Source organism: Excalfactoria chinensis, chromosome 1, assembly GCF_039878825.1.
Source record: "Excalfactoria chinensis isolate bCotChi1 chromosome 1, bCotChi1.hap2, whole genome shotgun sequence".
NCBI lineage: Eukaryota > Metazoa > Chordata > Aves > Galliformes > Phasianidae > Excalfactoria > Excalfactoria chinensis.
The window spans coordinates 46,140,568-46,162,599 of record NC_092825.1 but is presented as its reverse complement, the minus strand read 5'-3'; the positions used below and the strand labels follow the sequence as shown (position 1 = coordinate 46,162,599).

General features: G+C 39.1%; 1 protein-coding gene across 4 annotated transcripts in view; it reads right to left on the bottom strand.

The window, feature by feature from the left end:
* Positions 1 to 22,032, bottom strand: part of ATF7IP (activating transcription factor 7 interacting protein) — a 92,549-nt gene that overhangs the window by 60,099 nt on the left and 10,418 nt on the right. The window contains exon 1 of one of the 4 annotated variants that reach the window (XM_072332552.1): positions 13,669 to 14,037. The exons of the other annotated variants lie outside the window; for them this stretch is intronic. The gene's annotated coding sequence lies outside the window, so the exon portion shown is untranslated. Of the gene's footprint in view, positions 1 to 13,668; positions 14,038 to 22,032 lie in introns of those variants that run through there. 4 annotated transcript variants of the gene reach the window in all.

The following is a 22,032-nucleotide window of genomic DNA, read 5'->3' as shown; positions in this document are numbered from 1 at the left end:
GAAAATAGATGGATAATATACTACATGCATCATTTTTTCACTCTCGGCAAGAGATGCTCTGACATTGTGCTCATCATTGACATATTCTAATAGTGTCCCCGGACTAGATACAATCTACTCAGAAATTTTTGCATGTAGGTACGTCTGCAAAGTAATCCTTTAGTCTTGTAACCTCCTCCAGCTGTACCTGAATTAGTCCAATAAGTATACTTTTGGGAGTATCATAGTTAAAAAGCACAATTTTAAAATAAAATGGAAGAACACACAGGTGTTCTTCATGACTTTTAGATGAAAGTACTTTAAACCTCAAATGAGATCAAGGTCAAGAAAGAATTCTGGAAGTGTAAGTTGTCTGTTGAATTCAGAGGCTCTCCACTAAGGATCCCAATGACACAATTATGTGAGATGGACAAGTAATACTCCAGAAGACACCACTCATGGTAAATTTAAAACAATAGCTTTGGGATTATATATTTTATTTTCATTTGTTCGTTGTGTTTTTGTTGTTGTTGTTGTTTTCCCCTCCTATAGAATATTCTTTTCAAAAATGGCCATGAATCACAGTTTGCAGTCATTCACAACCATCAACCGTGCACACTATCTGGCAGTATCTTGTGAACAGGAGGTAGAAAGTGTCACTTTATTGACGCAGCAACAGTTGCTACTGCAATCCAGAAACATATTCTAAAGTTTGAGCACTTCTGTGGTAACAGAAATGGCAATCCTATCAAGCTTGAAGGCATACAGTTGTTAAGTATTCAATGCTACTTCTCCTGCACTATTTCCATAAAAAATATTCTGGATCTTCACATGTTTTGGAAACTTGCCTTAAAAGGCAAGAGTAGGAGCCAGTGCTCCCCCATATGGGGAAAATAACACTCAAGAGAATAAAGAAATAAACATTTATTGGCTAACCTTGTTTGCTCCTGACAAGCTGGAAAGAGTAGAAGAGATAGCAATGAATGTTGGCTTGCAGAGAAATGACTACATACCCTGCAGGGCTGATTGGTAAGATCACAGACACTGGTGTACTAGAGAAATACATCTAGAGATATGATCCTCCTAGAATGTGTGCCCTTCCTGCTTACAAATAATGAGTCTATAGCCATCTTCAGTGTCAGTGTTGCATACATCAGGAAAAGGGAGGGAAGAAAACAGCAGGAAAACAAGTTTGCTCCAGTTACTGTGTCATTATTTTGCATGCTACTGCAGATCTTTAAAAATAAAGACAACATTATAAATTCATGAGGTTCTGATACTTTGCATAAAACATCAAACTAGATTTCACAGTATCATGCAATACCAAAGGAGCTGCATGTTTAGGCTGACAAATATGTAATTCAGCAATGATTCTGCCAGAATGGTCCATTAGATGTTTCGAATTTGGACCTAGAAAATCAATGACTCAGGCTATAGTGATAACACTGACACTTTCAGTAGTGATTAATTGATTAATATTTGGTCTCTAAATGATTTCTCCAATTTTCTGTCTGAAGGACTGAAAGTAGCTCTACCAAAATAAAATAAAATAAAATAAAATAAAATAAAATAAAATAAAATAAAATAAAATAAATCTATAATGTTACCTAGTGGAAGGCAGAAAGGCAGTTAATGGAGCAACAAACTGGGAGCACCATCATCACAAGTACATGAATGTACACAGCTATTTTAGATAGCTTGTCTTTCTAAACTGCACAGAAAATTATATGGAAAAAAATGCATCTGTTGAAGGTCACTCAGATTGGGTGATTTCCTCTAAGGATCAGTCTTTACCATTTTGAGAGGACAAATGCTCCTAAAAATTGTATTCTCTCCCTTGAAAGAATACAAATTTCTGCAGTTTTCTGTGAACAGTTAAGACTCTGAATATGTCAATATAGTGCTAAAATCCTTCCCTCTATTTATGAGAAAATGGACTTTAAAAACCCACTACTTTCAAGCTGTGACATTTTGATTTAAAAAAAAAAAATAAAAAATTAAAGATACATAGAAAAGTAAGCTATCCAAAAGGCTGGCATGATGACATGAAAATATTAAACAGAAATACTACCAGCTTTCTAAAATACTCATAGTACTTCTCCTCAAATAGCAAGACTTTCCATGCATTGCAATGACAATAAACTGGTGTTGCATCAACTATAAATAATATGACTATTTTCTTCTGGCTTTGAGATCAGATTAACATTTAAGATTTTTTATTGCCTTCTAGCAGAATATGGATTACTAATCTATGCTAGTATTAGTCTAATAAATGAAGTAGTTACAATAGTGAAAGTAGCTACAATAGAGTAAATTCACAGTTAACCACTGGAGGGGAAAAGAATACAAATATTTTTTCTTATTCTATTTATGGAGTAGTTTGGCAATAAGGTTTATTAATTTATCAGCATATCAGCCCTACAGAGGAATAAAGAATATAATTTCAGGTAACAATATAACACCAGCAATCTTTCAATTATGCCTGAAAGAAGCTTTCAGCCTAACTATTAAGTTCTTGTTCTAAAAAGAGTGATATGACTAAAGAAGGATACTACCTAAAATTTGGTAGGTTTCTTTTTTGTTTTTCTTATTTATTTAAGGGATTTTCATGACAGGCTTTTTTGTTGTTGTTGTTGGGTTTTTTTTGGATACTGAATAGCTTTGGGTGTGAGAGGGAAGAAGACAAACCTGTCAGGAGAGCACTGTTGTTCCTTTACCTTTTCTCTCTAGAACTCCATAAAAAATTGCAGATATAGATATGCTTTCTGATGGACAGTACAGGATATTCTCCAAACTTACTAATCAAGAGAAAAGGAATTCTGCTTTGCACGATTTAGCAAAATTCTCACCTAAGAATGACAGCAAGCTGATTTCTGTGCTGCTCTTCCTTGTTTGAATGTCAGCCAAAACTCTAATGGATTTTTTCATTCTTCATCGCAGAGTAGGTCATGAAACGAACAATCCAGTTGTGTACCCTCTTTGGCAAGGATATATGTTTTTTTAGTCACCCAAGATAAAAATTTAATCTTTCCTGTTTCTCCTTAATATGTAGAGCAACATTTGGGTTAGATATTCCTGTATTGCAAGATTCCAGGTTTATTCTCTGAAGTACTTGTTTGCTTGTTTGTTTTCAACTTGAGTGCTTTATTCATATTTGCAATTCTGATTTCACAAGGTGTTTCCTGGCAACTTCTGCTTTATTTGCTGGAGGTCCTCCATCACATTAAGAGTGTACTCAACCAGACTCTAAACCATGAAATCCAAAACCCGCCACCAGATTTCTTTCTCCAGGAAATACTGCTGATATTTCTAGCATGACACAGCTACAGTTCCCTTTTAAAGTACACAAAGCTGATGAACAGTGAGCAATGAACCATTATATTCTCTTACTCTGTCTCAGCACTGTGGTGGCAATGCCTCACTGCCATGGTGGCTTCAGGAGGAGAGCTGAGCAATGGTTTCAGTTGGTTCAAATTCTTCTATTTCAAACCCTGCTCATGCAAAGAAAAATTGCTTCTTTTAAGTGGAAAAGGTTTTTCCAACAGAAGGATCTCCCAGCATTTCCTGGCTATCTTCCTTTAACAGACAGAACATCTTGCCCCTGTTTGAACTCTTTAAGATGACTTGATATTTCTCTGGGGTAAAAAGAGACTTTTCATGTATTCAAATTTAAGAAAAAATAAGATTTAGTTTGTTTCTCCTTCTGTGTTGTGTTCTGTGTTGTATTTGAGCATGCTGAGAAAACAAAAAGGAAGAGACCTAAGACAGGAAAGCATTTCAACAGACATTCAGCTTGGAAAAAAATACAAGGGTGTTCAGAAAGACTAAACAACAGCGCAACAGAGAACTACCTCACACTATGACATGGCTTCCATGCATTTACCCATCTTTCTCATTTTTATGTTTTACGGACACATAGCTTTCTACAAAGTCAACGTAAGAAAAAATGGTTTCCAACTCAGTAAGACATACTCTTAGAATCCAAAAACCACCAAACCAAAAGCAAAACTTTAAGTAAAAAAGGGTATAACGTCCTGGAAAATATTTTTCATTTTCATAGAATCAATTGAGTTGGAAGGGACCATTAAAAGTCACCTAGTCCAGATCCCCTGAAATGAACAGGAAGATCTACAACTAAATCAGGTTGCTCAGAGCCCCTTCAGCCTCCATCCATCTTCATGGATGAGGCTTCCACTTCCTCTCTGGACTACCTGTTCCAGAGCTTCAATATCCTTACTGTAAGAAAAAAAACAAACAAGAAAAAACAAACAAACAAACAAACTTTATATCCAACCTAAATCTCCCCTGTTTTAGTTGGAAACCATTTCCTCTTGTCCTGTCACAACAGACTGCTAAAGTGTATGTCTCCTTCCTTCTTATAGTCCTTCTCTAGATGCTGAAAGGCCACTTCCATATTTCCCTGGAGCTTTCTTCTCTTCATGCTGAACAGTGCCAGCTCTCAGCCTGTTCTCTTAGGGAGATGGTCCATCCCTTAGATAATGTCTGTGGCTCTCCTCTGGACACATTCCACGTCCATGTCTCTCCTGTACTGAGGACTCTGCATCTGGACACAGTACTCCAGTGATGTCTCACCAGCGCAGAGCAGGGGCGCAGGATCACTTCCCTATCCCTGCTCACCATTCTCCTTTTGATTCAACTCAAGACACAGTTGGCTTCCTGAAATGTGAGGGCACACTACTGGCTCATTTTCAGCTTTCCATCCACCAGTACACCCAAGTGCTTTTTGACAGGGCTGTACTCCATCCTTACATCCTCAAGCCTGTATTGATAATGAGGTTTGCCATGACCCAGGTGTAGACCTTCTACATGTCTTTGCTGAACCTTATGAGGTTCACCTGGGCCCACTGCTCAAGCATGCCTAGATCTCTCTATTGATATCCCACCCCTCAGGCGAAGGTGTACTCAATCCCATCGTCAACATTACTGATGAAGATATTAGATAGTGCTAGTCCCAGTACAGAACACTGAGCCACTGACCACCAGTTTCTGGGTATGATGTCATAGCCAGTTCTTCATCCACTGGACAGTCCACTTGTCAGTCTGTATCTTTTCAATTTGGAGAGTAGAACATTACAGGAGACAGTGTGAAAGGCCTTACTGAAGCCCAGATGGATTACATCAGTGGTTCTTCCCTTGTCCATTTACGCAGTTACACCATCTTAAAGGACACTCAATATGTCAGGCAGGATCTGCCCTTGCTGAAGCACTTGTTGTTATCCCATATCATCTCCCTTTCTTTCGTATGTCTTAGCATTCAGGAGGATCTCAATGGTCCAAGCTCCATGATCTTCCCCAGAAAACAGGGATCTCTTGGAAAGAGTCCAGCAGAGGGCCACAAAGATGGTGAAGGGCCTGGAGCATCTCCCCTATGAGGAGAGACTTAGGGAACTGGGTCTGTTCAGCCTTGAGAAAAGAAGGCTGAGAGGGGACTTGATCCAGGTTTATAAATACCTGAAGTGTGGGAGCCATAGTGGCGAGGCTGCTCTGTTTTCAGTAGTGCGTGGGGACAGGACAAGGGGAAATGGGCTGAAACTTCAGCATAGGAAGTTCCGCACGAATGTGCGCAAGAACTTCTTTACAGTGAGGGTGACGGAGCACTGGAACAGGCTGCCCAGGGAGGTGGTGGAGTCTCCTTCTCTGGAGATATTCAAGACGCGCCTGGACGCCTACCTGTGTGACGTGGTGTAGGGAGCCTGCTTTGGCAGGGGGGTTGGACTCAATGATCTCTAGAGGTCCATTCCAACCCCTACAATTCTGTGATTCTGTGATTCTGGCATGTCTGCAGTTCTCTGGGTCATCCTTTCCACCCTTCTTAAAAATAGCATGACACTGCCTTTCTTCCAGTCACCAGGGACTCCACCTGACTGCCATTAACTTTTCAAATATCAGTGAGAGTGGCTTGGTGACTACATCAGCCAGATCCCTTGGAAATCTGGGATGCATCTCATTGGGACCCGCAGAATTAAAGATGTTCGAGTTCCTCAGGTGGTTGCGATTCTGATATTCACTTACAGTGGAAAGGACAGCGCTCTCAGAAAGTAACACCTCCTGTTTTATCGTATTGGCCTGCAATACCAGAGGTGGATGGTGGTGGTATGGCAGTAGAGGTTAAATCTTCCTGACAGTATTACATTACATGTTGCCATGCGACAGATGGCAACAGAGAGAGGGGCATTCTAACAAAATGGCATCTAACATGGAAGTGTGTATGAAGTAAACGTGTGGAACTGAATTCCTCCATGCAAAAAAAAAAAAAAAAAAAAAAAAAAAAAAAAAAAAAAAAGGCACCCATTGGCATTTACCATCATTTGTTAAACATTTATGGAGACCAAACAATGGACAACCAAACAGCACAGTGCGGTGGTGGATGGTGTGTTTTGTCAGCGGCAACAACAATAGAAAGACAAGCTACATTCCAGATGGCCACATACAGGTCTTATACCATGAGAGGAAGAGCATCTCAGTCAGCTCACTGGCACAAATCAATGGATTACAACCAGGAAATGGCTTCATTGTGCTGGTAACAACAGCATGAAAGATTGTGCCAGGTACATCCTGCAAGGTGATCCTTTTGGATTTCCTGGAACAAACAGTTCTTCAACTCTGACTACTGCAGTGCAACCCTGACTACACTAAAGGCTTGAACTTCCAGACTGTGGCCGGAGAGGTCAGCCTTTCTCTTGCAACACAATAATGCCAGGTTTTATATCAGTTTGAAGACTGTGGAGCACATTGCCAGTCTTGGTCAGACTGTTCTACCATCTACATATCAGAATTACTTTGAGGAAAGGAAACGTCTTCATAAGCTTGCAATACAAATGCACATCTTCATAAATGCATGGCTGACTCTGATTTTAGCCGAGGAAGGTGCAGTTCTACAAGCTAATTTTGAAATATGGAATTATCTTTCTTTGTATCTTCTCACTAAAAGTCTACATCCAGGTGAAGGGTTTAGTTAAACCTCTTGATAATATCATACTGAGAATACGACATATTTCTGTATAAGCATTTGACTAGTCATATGGCACAAAATAATGTGTCTGGGAAGCATTTGTTGCCTTCCTGTGTAATAGTCATCTGTCCATCTTACAGATATCTTGTAATTTTAGCATAACGTCCTTTTGGTGTGTTTTTGGGTACACCTAGACCATTTATGCTACATTTTTGAAGTTTTAGCTCCACAGCTTCACACAGTAGTATTGTGTGTTCAAGTTCGTAGTACTCACTAGGGTTCACAATGAGAACACAGTGCTTATGCAAATATCTTGTCTGGAACAGCCTTCTTTACCATCATGACACATGTAGGGGACACCCAAGTGGTTTCCTTTCTAAAATTGAACCACTCTAAGCTGACTTTATAATTTAGAACCAACTGAAGTTAGAAGTCTAAGCACAAGTACTAACATACGTTTTTTTTTTTACATAGTAAATGAACCCTGAAAATTTCCATCATTTTCTCAAGATGCACAGTTCTCCAAAAGAGGGCTGCTGCTAACAGTATTCTCAAAAGATGCAGGGGCTACAGCACTATCACACAGGGCCTTTAGTGGGTAAAAATAAAATGCTACTAACAATTTTCAAACTACTACATGTTGCATTAAAACAGAATAATTAACTGCCACAGCTATTTGGGAAAAAAGAAGTTTGTTTTCTGTTTTATTTTAAGTGAAGTATCAAACACCAAAGTGCTTCCATCTTCCTGTAGGGAAAGTCAGCAGTAAACAGGTATTAATATGTCAGGAATGCATAGTGTTCATTAGCAGACTTAAGATTTAAATAAATAAACACACCCCCTGAAATAAAGAGTAAAAACCACTCAGGATTCTGCATAAATGCAAATGACACTACTAGGGGAAAAATACTTTCAGCTCTTGTCTGCTCAAGTATTAACCAATCTTTTACCTGTTTTGTAGATGTTAAAGTGCTTTCATTATTCTGCAGGTTGTTATTCCAACACCCTTGCTAAATGGATGCTAATTTTGTGTTGGATAAATTCATTTTCATGGTGAGAACAAAGTCTTTCCCTAAAGGAAGTTCATCTCCTAAAAATTAGAAATAGTTACAAGTCCAAATCAACGGAGAGCCTGTATCATCTAGTGGTACTAGAGTTAAGTTTTAACTTGAGTGTTTCTATGATAGCTGGATTTTCTGTGACAAATGAACAGACTTCAAAGTGGTTTTGCAATGCTTCCTCCATTCCTGAGTTGACTGATTGTGTTGTAGGCTGGAGAATTTTTAATTTTTACCAGATTTGCCTTAGATTATCAGCAAGGCTTCTGGGAATACACATGTAGCACTTATGTATCATACATGCCACCACGACTTATCCCGCCCAAAGAAAGCAGATGCAATACTAAAAAGCTTTCTCACTTTGCAGTTAGCTTGGGAAGTACCATATTAGCAGGGCAAGGTTAGGTTAAATAGGTAGCTAGGTCTCAGTCAGGCTTGTAACACGTTGTAATGGTTCCAAACAGAGAACTTTACTCATATAATAATGAAAAATTTAGACTATTTGAAAGATGTCATGCCAGCACCATCCCACATAACCCAGATAGAGAGCTGACAGAGCAATCAAGTCACACATTAGCTGCTTCAAAGCAATATGTTATGTAAGTGCCATAAGTAAGCCATTAAGTATGCCTTCAAATCGAGATTGGAATGTTTTCTGGAGGAAGGAAACCCCTAACACAACAGATACTGAAAAACTGGAGGAACGCCAAGATGGTTAAGGGCTGGAGAAATGGCAAATAAGATTAAACTAGAGCTGAATTTGTGTAGCATGAAGAACAGACTGCTAAAAGAGAATTAATTGCTCTCTTCAATAGACAATTAGGATTTTAAAGAGAAGACAAAATCCAGACTCTTCAGATTCACAGCACACTGACAAGGAACAACAGATACAGCCTGCAACAGTGGAAATCCCACACAGATGCAGAGAATGATTATTTGTGATGAAAGTGATCAAATACTGAAACACTTTGTCCAGAGAGGTGGTGGAAACTTCATCCTCACAGATTTTCAGACCTTACATTGACAAACCCTGAAGTAACCTCATCTAAATTTAAGATTATCATCCCTTGAAGACATCAGATTAGAGATTCATTCCAATCTAAATTATTCCAGAACTGCTTCGAAAATAACACCTCCTACTTTATTATGTTGGCCCAGGATGTCAGAGGCGGATGGTGGTGGTATGGCAGTAGAGATTTTACCTTTCCAACAATATTTCATTCAGTTTTGCTGCCATATGACAGGTGGCAGCAGAGAGGTGTTCTAACAAAATGGTGTCTGATGCGGAAGTGTGTGAAGCGAAGTTGTGTCACTGAGTTCCTCCATGCAGAAAAAAATGGTACCCACTGAGACTGACCAACACTTATTTAGCATTTATGAAGATCAAACAGTGCATGTGAGCACAGCAGCACAGTGCTTTTCAGCAATCTCAACAGTAACATGAAAGACAAACCACATTTCAGATGACCATGAACAGCTGTCACACCATGAAATGAAGAGTACCTCAATCAGTTTATTCTCACAAATCCATAAGTTATGACCAAGGAATGGTGTACTAACAGCTTATTGGCTTCACTGTACAGGAAAGACTGCAACAGCTTTATGTTTCAACGGCGGCAGTGCTGGAAATACTGCAAAGCTGTGTCTCACAAACGCTCACAGGAAGAGAAGGAATACCGAATGCAAGTTTGTCAGAATCATTGTGAGACTGAAGGTGACAGTTCACTGGACTGACATAATTACTGGTGACTAGATGTGGTGTCACCACCACCAGCCAGTCAAAAGAAGACTCCATGGAATGGTGACGTGAATTCCCCATCAAAGAACAAGTTCAAGATGCAGCCCTCAGCAGGTAAAATGATGTGCACTATCTTTTGGGATAGGAAAGGGGTGATCCTTCTGGATTTCCCAGAATGAAGACAAATCATCAATTCTGACCACTAAGCTGAAGGCTCATACTTTCAGACTGAGGGTGAAAAAGACAGCCACCTTTCTCTTGCAACATCAGGCCCCACACCAGTTTAAGGACTCACAGCTGTTCAAGGTCCCACACCTGTTTAAGCCTTTGGAACACACTGCCAGTTTTGGTTGGACTGTGCTACCACTGCCACCCTACAGTCTGGATTTGGAGCATTCTGTCTTCCGTTTGTTCAGATCAATGAACAATGGACTGTGTGGGGAACATTTTCCTAGCAACGATGCTGTAATAGCAACTGTGACTCAGTAGGGTCACCACTGCTAGCGCAAATTTTTACAAGCATGGCAATGCAGGTTCTTGTTAGTCGCTGGCAAAAAAATTAATAGCTAATGGTAGTGACTTCATTGAAAAATACTGTCTTGTAGCTGAGAATTTCCTCTATCAAATACTGTTACTGTGCTGTTTTCAGAGAAATAAACAGACATTACTTTCGGAGCAACCAAAATATTCTATGTTCATTATGCAGAGTAATTTTCACGTCTTTTCCTGATATATGTATTTTTAATATTACTAAAATCTTACGGACAAGACCGTAACCTGTACTGATTTGAACTTCATATCATCAGTATATCCAAGGCAGCTTAAGAGAATAAAATATATTACTTTCTTACTCTTGCTCTATATTCCACAAAATTTCAGCCCCTCTACATTAGCTCCACACTTGGGATTTTGGCTCTCCTTTTCCGGGAGGAAGAAGAGGGTGAAGGGGATATCTCTATGAACCCTATTTAATTCCAGAATAAAGTTTCTTGTTAAGCAGATACAAACATTTACTACCAATACAGACTGATTTTGGATTTTGCTGTACAACAGACTGTTTGAATAGACCTCACTGGTGATTCATTTCACCATCTAAAATACAACAGAACTTCACAGTACCAGTCACAGAATCATAGAATGGTTTGGGTTGGAAGGGACCCTTAAGACTATCTAGTTCCAGTTCCCCTGCTATAGGCAGGGATACTTTCCTCGAAACCAGGTTACTAAAAGCCCCATCCAGCCTGGCCTTGAGTGCTTCCATGAAGGGGGCATTCACAACCTCCCTGGGCAACCTGTTTCAGTCTCTCACCACTCTCACAGTAAAGAATTTCTTCCTAAAACGTAGTTTAAATCTGCCCTTTTCCAGTTCAAAACCATTTTCCCTTGTCCTGCTGCTACATGCCCTTATAAAAAGACCCTCCCCCTCTTTCCTGTAAGAATCCTCACTTGCATCATGCTTCCTCCAGTAACAATGTTGTCATTCTCCCACTCCCTTTTAGAAAGGCATTCAATTTACCTGATACAAGTGTTTTTTTTTCTTATTTTGCTGATGAGGGTTTTACACCAGTGCATAACTGCATTATACATAGTGAACATTAATGACAAGCAAATGTGCTCCAAAACAATTTTTTTCTTCTTATTCTTCAGATAAAATTTTATATCCATTAAAGCACTTTGGCCATAGTTCTGTTGATATTCTTCCACATTTACTGAATCCATCACTTCCTCTCCCCGCCCTCCCCCAATTGGCATTAGCCTGAATAGTTATTCAGGTTATCTTTCCTGACTTCTTCCCCATCCTCTCCCCCACTCCCAAAAGCAAGCAGTCCTTAGATCTGGGTGGGGTGACACCCCAGGTGTGAAATATTTTCAGCTAATTCCTTCCAAACCCCCTAGAGCAGATTACAAATACTTGTTGGTAGCTTTTGTTTAGAAAAGTCTATCACAAACTCTTTGGTATCATCCCTGTAAGGTCTAGATTAAGGACCTTAATCACCTGCAAGATAACAGTACGTATCATCTCCCTTCTATCCAAAAAGCCAACCAAAAATATTTACTGCAATATTCTGCCTTTTCAATTTTGCTTGAAATTGTGTTACATTGTCACCTACATGATACCTACTTTGCCTCTTTGCTTTATTAATCACATTTTTCCTCTCAAATGATCTGTTTCCTACGTTTTTTCATGTCCTACTCAATGCCATTTTTCTCTACTATTCTCACACACTTTATGGGGGGAGGAGAGGAGAGAGGGGAATGAGATCAAAAAGCGAAGGCCCTTGAATCGTCTCTTTCACCTTGAAATGAAATCCAGACAGATTTTAACAGAACTTACCCTTCATGGACAACCTCAATAATGGTTAACTATAATTTGGGAACTTGAGAAAATCCACCACTTTTTTTTCCTCTCTCTCAATAACAAAATAAGCATTAAAGGTTTAAAATGAAATCAGATACAAGGAAAAAAGTCATTTGGCACAAGTAGTTGATACGCAGTGTTTGTTTTATGTTGTCCTATTAACACAGACACGTACCTTTTTCTATTACCATATCTATACCATATCACATACCTTTTTCTATTACCATTGAGAATTCTTCTCAATATCAGCCAGCTATATCTCTTTTCTGGCACACATCGCTCCCTTGGCCTTAATTCCCAGTCAACTTCAGAACAGTTCTAGCAGTTCTGGTCTCTATAAGTGCCTAATTTCATGTTCAGATACTCTGCCTGCCTACTTTGCCCCTCTACTTTTCAGTCCCTTTAACTAATCACATTTTTCCATCTGGGCCACCCCACTCTCTACTGTCACTTCCATATCCTTTACTTAAGCTGCCATCTACCTTCCAGCAATCAACTCTTTCCATATTTTCTTTCACCCTTTCTTGCATCTCCAATTTATCTTCTTTACCTCAGAGATTTTCCAAATTAAGTTAGTTTCTTCTACCTTCTCCCCTTTCCTGTCTCCCATCCTGTCACTTTTTTAATTGTAGAATGGCAACAATGTAAATACATTTATGCAGAACTGGTACTAGTTCAATGCAGTATTTTCATGCACTGCACGGCTAACTATAGCACAGTACTATAATAGGAGTACTGCCATTCAGTTAAAATTTGCTACTTTAACACAAACTTATTGTCTTCTTAGGTACCCTCTGAGGGGACAGATCAGATAAATATAATATTTTGACCAGTTTCCTATTTACAAATACTGCTTTTTAAAATTCACATAAGAACACTTGTGAATGAGCATTTATACTGCAAGATAAACGTCAGTTCAGCATCCTGTGTTCTGATCAGCTTTACTGCCTCAAAAAGATGATAATTAAATTACAATGAGTGGTTTAAGACCATGAAGCCAAAAATCCCTTCCCCCCAACCCCACCAATCTCCCCCTCAGCCACACAACAAACAAACAAAGAAACCCACATCACTGATACATTCATAGAATCACTAAAGTTGGAAAAGACTGCTAAGATCCAGTTCCTTCAATTCAACCTTCTTAATTCTGCACCCTGTTCAGGGGTAGGCTCACAGCAGGGATATGGCACTCTGTGCATCAACTGGTGTCACTAAGGAGACAGAACAGTAGTGAGACAGTAGGGATTGGAACCAAGCAAAAAAATAGCAACATCAACAGCAAAAAAAAGTACTTCCTAGAAATGTTATTGTTTTTAAAAGCCTTCAGTTTAACTTATGCAAACATTTAACAATAATTCTTAGTTAACATTCTCCCTAATGACAGTGACCCAAAATTAACTACAGCAAGAACAACTGACTTCCAGGCTTCACAGAAAAATTCCTGATTTAAATGTAATAAAACTGGCATTTTGCCATCATGGGGGATGGGCATTTCCTAAGTGGAAAAATAGCTTCAAAGGCCTCTGAAACATTAATGCATAAAATCAGTAGCTTGTCTTACCTGTGGAGAACTTGGCACGTGCAAAATGAACTTCCTCCTCTGAATAAGCCACTGACATTTAGCTCATTTGCATAAGAAACAAGAGCTACAAGTAGACTTCCAGGTCAGCCATCTTGATACTAGGATCTTATTTTGTTTATATAGCAGCATGAGTATTATTTTCTATAAAGACTGAGCTATGCTATTGTACCTCTCAGCTAGTAGCCTACATCCGCTTGTTAAAGCATGCTGGAACTGCCACTTATCCACATAAGTGAATCAACGTGTCACTGCAGCTCAGTGAGCATGCCACAGCCTCCAAGTGAATGTTGCAACTGCAAGTGTCCACAGCCGGAACTCTTTGTGCTGCCTTCTGTGCTGCCAACTATTAGCACTGCAGCAACTATGTGCAGTGAAGTACCTCCCACATAACACACAGTAGTACCAACAAGCATAAATTTATTGTAGCTCAGCAGAAGACAGCATACTTAAAATAAAAAAGCAGGCAGAAAAAATCATCCATGTTTTCAGACATCATCAATCTTAACTACACCTAGGTTTTCCTGTACGTCCTTTTCAAATTCATCAGCGTGGCTCTTCCTACTCAGAGACCAGAATGCTTCTGTAATCCATGCAAAGGCAAGTCCATGACATATGTTACTTGCTGCCGAGGCTGAACCAGACTGCAGTTACAGCTAGCTGGCGCCAGTAAAAATTTACATAAAGGGGGCCTCATTTCAAGGCAAAATTGCAGCAGAATATTGCCAAGCAAAGCTCCCCACCCCCACACCCCTGAGACAACTATAGGTTCTAGAATATACAGCTACCTATCTGCTTACTAATAATCCAGATCCTGTCAAAAGAGTGGCTCCTACTGTTTATATAAATTTAAACTGACAATGGTCTCTGCACAAGAAATACCACCTTGAACACTGTACTGTTCAGAATAATTTTGGTAAGTATTAAGTAACACTGAATAAACGCAAACGCTCAATGCTCATACCATCAGCTATTATATAACTGATATTTCAAGCCTACCAATAATAAATATCAAAGTAGAGCAGCTTCATTTTTAACCTACTGGTGACAGGTAACATGTTTGGCCAGTTTGTTTAATTTACTATTTCCTTCTCTTCCCCCTCCCCCTTCTGTCCTCATCATGTAGGGTTGCGCTGTGGGCTTTGTTGCTTTTTTTTTTTCAGCTACCTAAAAGGATACAGGCACATACAGGCACAGGTAAAGAGAGAAGCTCAGATTTTAGCCCCACTCTGACTTCAAACAGTTAATTTTTTAATTCTTGCTTTTTCTTCCAGTTGCCATCCAACACCCTATGTCACAGCCAAAGCCCTCTAATATTAACAAATAAATGATATTTTACAAATGCCCATTCTAATAGTCATTGTATTTTCATAGGGAAAAAATAAACCAGGCTTTGCTTACTGTTTCATCTGTTTATATAAAGGGTGAATAGTTGTGCAGTACCTTTCCCTAACCCTCCCCCATTTGCAGCCCTATGAGAATCTCATAGGATATGACAACAATTCAAGGCAAGTAAATATACTGTTTATTACGCTACATATAGGCATGGATTATTGAATCCTGGAACAAACTTAAATCTGCAATAACGTTGCGCTGCGCATCACGCAGCACTGTTTTAGATATGGTGTTACACCATTTAGCAGAACACAGAAAGAGAGAAGTGATGGAGGCAGAGGTGCTTGCCAATTCCTGTCAGGCAAAAGCACAGCCACCTCAGGACTGCAAAGTAGGCTTCTCTGATCCTGACCTCTTCTTGCTCTTTATACTATTTTTCTTCAAAATGTTAACAATATTGGGGCTATATATAGCTGGATTACTTTTAACATCCCCTTTCCACTGTGGAAGTGCAATCTGCAGTAGGGCTGGTTCTAGGTTATTTAAGAATAATAAAGTTTACTTATCACACTGTCACAAAGATACTGATTTTGTGTCTGAAAATATTTAATAATGCAAATTATTTTCGATTAGTTGTTACAATTCAAGCTTGGAAGTTGTATCTAAAAGCCTGAAGAGACATACAAGGCAAATACTGTAATTTTTCCAGAATACTGTCACAGCAGAATGACAATCATTAACCATTTAAGTGATCTGATAGGACTGCATTATTTCGCATGCATCTTTTGATTCATGTTATTTTCTGATAGATGTACGTATGTTAGCATATTTAAGTACTGAGCGGAATACATTTTTCAGGGATGCTTTTGTCGTTTGCAGAATGAGTCATCAGATGAACGTGCTCAGAACTGGAAAATAAAGGCCACCAATTCTGCTTTTAAACAAGCACAAACACAACCCTCCCCCTTGCCTTTTGCATTCCTTACAAACAGCTGTTCCTCCATCTCTCACCCCAGCTTTACAGCTTTGTACACGAATACCAGCATAGCAGCACAGTTCTGAACACAGAAAGTGGTACTAGTTGAAAAGAGCCGTAACTCATTTTATTTCCTAGCTCAGGGAAATCCAGGCCAGAGCTTGCAGCCAGCGCTGAGGATGAGCTCTCCAGCTGCTGTCTGGGGGAGGCACCACCCGCCTTCCAGAACATTCTCTGCAAAGTCAGCCGCACTCCCTTAGTTTTATGTTCCTTTCCACTCCTTGTTGCATGTCACAGCATGTACACAGCTAGTTATGACACCACTGGTTTTCAAATGCAGAATACTTTCCTGTAGGGGAGGAGTTGTCTGTTTAGTATTCAAAAACACATGAATTAAATTATGAAGAATAAGATAATTAATGAGAGGACTAAGCCTCAGATCAGCTGCAGGAACATCTGTGCACTGCAGCCAAAGCAGACTTACCCATCCTGAAAACTAGCTGCGATCATTTTAAATGCTTCCTAAAGGTGGTGGTTTTTTTTTGTTATTGTTTATTTTTATATGGGAGACTAACATGATAAACAAACAAACAAGCCACCATCATATTCCTTTCCACCCTTCAGTGAATGGTATTACCAAAACCAAAGTCTGAAATGGCTGCCTTTATTTCCCACACACAGAACAGTTAAAAAAGACAACCACACAAACAACAACAACAAAACACCCCACACAAAACAATGCAACCACTGGAAAACTTTTGCTTCAAACACGTATGCAATTTTCTAGTCTGTGATCAGAAATGACCTCAAAGAACAGATGTTACAGTCAAAAGTAATGAGGCCAGTTGCACTCAAAATAAGTGTTATTAGCTCTATGGTTTCAATTGGTACACATGGTAGAAAATAAGTCTCAAATTTTAAATGTCACAGTTGATTTATCTCAGAACAGAAAGGTACAAAAAAATCTGCTACAGAATAATTTGCATAAACATTTCATCAGCAGTTTGTTTCAGAAATAAGTCATGATGAAACCTGTCTTCAAGAGCTCAAAAGAAAAATAAAACATGGAAAAAAAAACCCACAACCACAGACAAAATCTCATGGCTCTGGGTGCCCTTTAAGCCATACATATACATACAGCTCTAAACAACCCCTTCCCCTCTGTCTTTGCCTTTTTTCCAAGGCATGAAACAGCAAATAATTAACGTAACAGCCACAAGCTCAGTAGCTCCCAGTTACAAAGACATGGTGGAACTGCTCCCATGGCTGGAGTGCTGCAGTGGATGGCTGTAAGCTCTTCAGAAGGGACAGGAAAGGAAGGGAGAGTGGTGGCATGGCTCTCTATGTTAGAGAGTGCTTGAGGCTGGGAATGGTAAGTTGGAGTCTCTGTGGTTAAGGATCAGGGGAAGAGCCAACAAAGCAGACATCCTGATGGAGGCCTGTTATAGATCACCTAACGAGGATGGAGATACAGATGAGGTGTTCTGCAAGCAGCTGAAAGCAGCTGTGTGATAACCTGCCTCTGATCTCCTGGAGGACATCAACTCCCCTGATATGCGTTGGAAATACAATGCTACATAGAACCTGCTTAACTAACCTATCTCCTGTGATTGACCTGCTTGGTGGATGAGGGAACGGCAGTTGATGTAGTCTACCCAGACTTCAGCAAAGCTGCAGACACTGTTTCCCAGAGAAGCTGCCAGTTCATGGCTTGGACAGGTACCCTCTTTGCTGGGTAAAGAACTGTCTGGTTGGCCCAGCGAGTGGTAGTAGATGAATTTAAATGCAGCTAATGATTGGTCATGAGTGGTTTTCCCCAGTCATTTGTACTGGGGCCCACTTTGTTCAATATCTTTATTGATGACCTGATGAGGGCACTGAGTGCACCCTCAATAAGTTTGCAGATGACACCAAGTTGGAAGGGAGTGTTGATCTACCTGAAGGTAGGAAGGCCCCAATGAAGGGATATGGACAGGCTGGATAGCTGGGCTGAGGCCAATGGGATGAACTTCAACAGGACGAAGTGCTGAGTTTTTGGCCACAAGAATACCAGGCAACACTACAGGCCTGGGGCAGAGGGACTGGAAGACTGTGTAGATTAAATGGGGAGTATTGGTCAACGCTTGGCTGAACATGAGCCAGCAGTTTGCCCAGGTGGCCAAGAAAGCCAATGGCATTCTGGCTTGTATCAGAAACAACACTGTCAGCAGGAGCAAGGAAGTGATTGTCCCTCTGTACTCGACACTGGTGAAGCAACACTTTGAATGCTGGGTTCAGTTTCGAGCCCCTTGCAACCATAAGGACATGGAGGCCCTGTAGCAAGTCGAGAGAAGGGCAAGAAGGATTCTAGAGCACAAGACTTAGGAGGAGGGTCTGAAAGAACTGGGATTGTTCAGTCTGGAGGAGGGTCAGGGTGACATTACTGCTCTCAACTACCTGAAGGGAGGAATAGTGAGGTGGGAGTCAGTCTCTTTTCTCATATAACTAGTGATACAACCACAGGGAATGGCCTCAAATTTTGCCAGGGGAGATTCAGGTTTTATGTTAGAAAATGCTTCTCTGAGAAAATGGTCATGCACTGGAACGGGCTGCCCAGAGAGGTGGTGGAGTCACTATAACTGGTGGTGTTCAAGAAACATTAAGATTTTGTACTGAGGGGTATGGTTTAGTGGGAATGGTTTAGTTTGGTGATAGATAGATGGTTGGACTGGATGATCTTAGAGGTCTTTTCCAACTTTGCTCATTCTATGATTCTACGACTCTAGGGAAGACAGAACAAATGCTACTTGTATCTTTTTACTATAGAAAAGGTGAAGCGAGAAAGCATTTAAAACAAGTAAGCTTAGACAGCACCACAGAAAAAAAGTTGCGCTCCCTTTCTTTTAGACAGGCAAAATGCTGGTTGACTCCTTACCAAATACACACACACACACACCTGCATCTATGCTTATGTTAAAGTTTTGGTCATTTGAAACTTACATGATAAATTTATTTAGTGAACAAATACTGAAAAAAAAAAAAAATCAATGAACATAAACCTACAAATCAAGACAACACAGGAGAAAAATATTAACTTGCTTTACTGGTAACTCCTTTGAGAATATCATATTCTTGATAAAACCTTTGTAAAGTTTACAGCTAAGGAAAAAAATGTAACTGTTTAAAAAAAAATGCAATTTGATTAAATATTCAAGATTCAAACCAGTTTTAAGTGCTTCATAACCATTTAATTTTACTATTCCCAATCAAATCAGCTCCTTGAAAATTATTTGCATGGATTAAAGAGTATTGCATTAATTGAGCAATCCACTCCAGTTTGTTTTGAATCCTGCCTGAAATTGCTCGCTCCCAATGAATCTTCTGAAATAGAAGATGCAGCTGTGCAAATTGAGACAATTCTTAGTTTTAAAAGCAACATGAAAATAATCAAGCCATCCTAGAATGTTTCTAGTCATTTACAATTTAGTAATGAACAAATATAATGAGCACTTCCATGAAGAACAACCAAAAAGTAGAGGAGCTCTTTTAAATGCACCTTTCAAAAAGGAAGAAAAAAAAATAAGAATCTATTGACTCCCTCAGAGTGAAATATTGTTGGATATTTTTCTCTTAGAAATTCACACAGACACAGTACTGTAACCCCATCAGAGACCTCTTTGGTTCTGGAAGCCTACCCTTCAAGCTTACCTATCAGCAGTACAAAACTAATCATTCCAGAATGCAGCAGCTCTCAAAAGTGGAGAAAATGCAAACAAGAACACAGAGCCCAGTCTGACAATGCATCAATATCACATTAAGAACGAAGTTGAAGTTGATAATTCATTATACACAACTACTTTTAATTCAAGTAATGCACATCTAATTTATATATTTAATAAAAGCATCTCTTTGCATCCATTAGAGTGCTGTGCTTCCATTTAGGTAATCAATGCATTTCAACTACGAAAGAGCAAATAAAAATACTGAAAATGTGGGAGGAAGGAAAAAAGAGTAATCCTTTCAGCTACCAGTATTAATGTCGACTCAAGACTTCTAAAAATAGAAGTTCCATGTTAACACTGATTTCAGGACCTAACACATTGCATGCATTCCAATGTCCATTTCATTGAAGAAAAAAGAAACAACCCACCCAACTACATCACACACTTTACTACAACAGGAACACTCCGTAGCTCCCTTCTGAACCAGTTATTTCCTACAGCAACTCCAAAAATGATAATGCTTTCCAAAATGTCCTTCTATAAAGTGAATCAGAGATCAAAGGAATCGGCAAACACTGTGGAGACAAGGTGTTCCTCTAAACCCTGGCAATCTCTGTGCATTATGCTTTGTAAAATGGAAGTTAACTTACTTAACTGACATAAAGCTTTGGTTTTCAAACACCAAACAAACAAACAAAAACTCAAAAAGCACAAAAAGGACTGCATGAGAGGGCTGATGTGAATATACACTGCTGTACCAAAGCCTAACGTGTTAAGAATCACTCCTTACAACAAAGGTCATAAAAAGACACTACCTTCCCTTTTTGTTCCCCTGAAAGAGGGGTTAACAAAACAGCAGAAAACATAGTCAATATTGCTTGACAATTTTCACGAATACATGCAATAAAGCATGTTTGAGACAAAAATGCACCCTTTTCAGTGTTAACAAAGTAGAAATTCAGTTCTCATAAAGAATGGATTCCTTCTTTTTGCTTCAAAGAATGAGTTATTAACATCTGGAATTAATTGGAAACAATTAACAGCTTAAACTACACAAACGGAAACCTCAGCAATCTTTTGTAAGATGGGGTCAGGATGACATGAGTCATTATCTTATAGGAAATCAAAGACTCGCTGGGAGATGGGAAGATGGAAGTCTCGGTACACTACTAGCATGTATTTATTATACATAAGGCACATTTTAATCTAGATTTAAATAGGCCTTACTGTCCAAATTCTCAGACATTCTGACATGCCCAAATGATTTCTATCTCTCTTACTACCTTATCCAATCAAGAAAAGTCACTATTTAATTTAAGTCAAGAATGACTGAAAAGAATCGTACCAGTGATAAAAACAAGTAATAAGACTACCTATCAGCTTCAACTGCAATCACACGTAGGTTTTATTCTTCTCACTTACCTGTTATTCTAAAGCAGGAATCTCTTACAGGAACTAGATTTACAAAGTTTACAGTTAGTTGAAGTCAAGAATCTACCCACCCTTCAATTCCTGCGTTTTAGTGATTTTTTTGAAAAACAATCACTTTTTGTTTTCATACCAGATACAAAGGTAAGCATGCAGCAATGTCTCCTGAGAACCCAACGTGCACCGTCTGCTCAGAATACTTCATTATTTTCAAAATGGTACATTGCTACTAACACTAGAAGATCATGTATGTGAACGGATATTTCAGAACTAACTTAACCACTAAGTACTTTGTAACAAGACATGTAAAAACAAAACAAACAAAATAACCATGAATCAACATACAAAAATATTGAAGGAGTAAACTTTTTTAAGCATTTAATATGAATTTTCACAATTTTCGCATTAAGTTCACCTTCAGACAAGAAAAATACTCTGTAGTTACTCATAAATACTGATGAATTACTCAGCTCTTCTGCTACTTCTGAGATGTCTCATGAGAACTTCAAGTAACTTCCCATTTAATTACTCCAACATTAACTGACATCTAGCTTAAGACCCCATGAAAACCTTAACTAGGTAATTTAGTCAGATGCAAACAAGAAAATACATTACTAATGTGGAAAGTATCTCCTTTCTCTTACTCCTTCACTCTGAACACTGCTTTTCTCCTGTTTTCATGGTCTTGGACACCAACACCTATCACCTACATTTAAATGAGTTTCAAGCATGACAGATATCCAGGCGACCTTCAATGAGTAACATGCAGAAGACACCCAGGTCATAAGAAGCCACTGAAACTTTGAAACTCAGATTTCATATAAGAAAAGAACAATTTACTCTGAATCTTTCACTTTATTATTTGTAGCAGTTCTGCAAGACTTATACTGCTTTTATTATCATAGT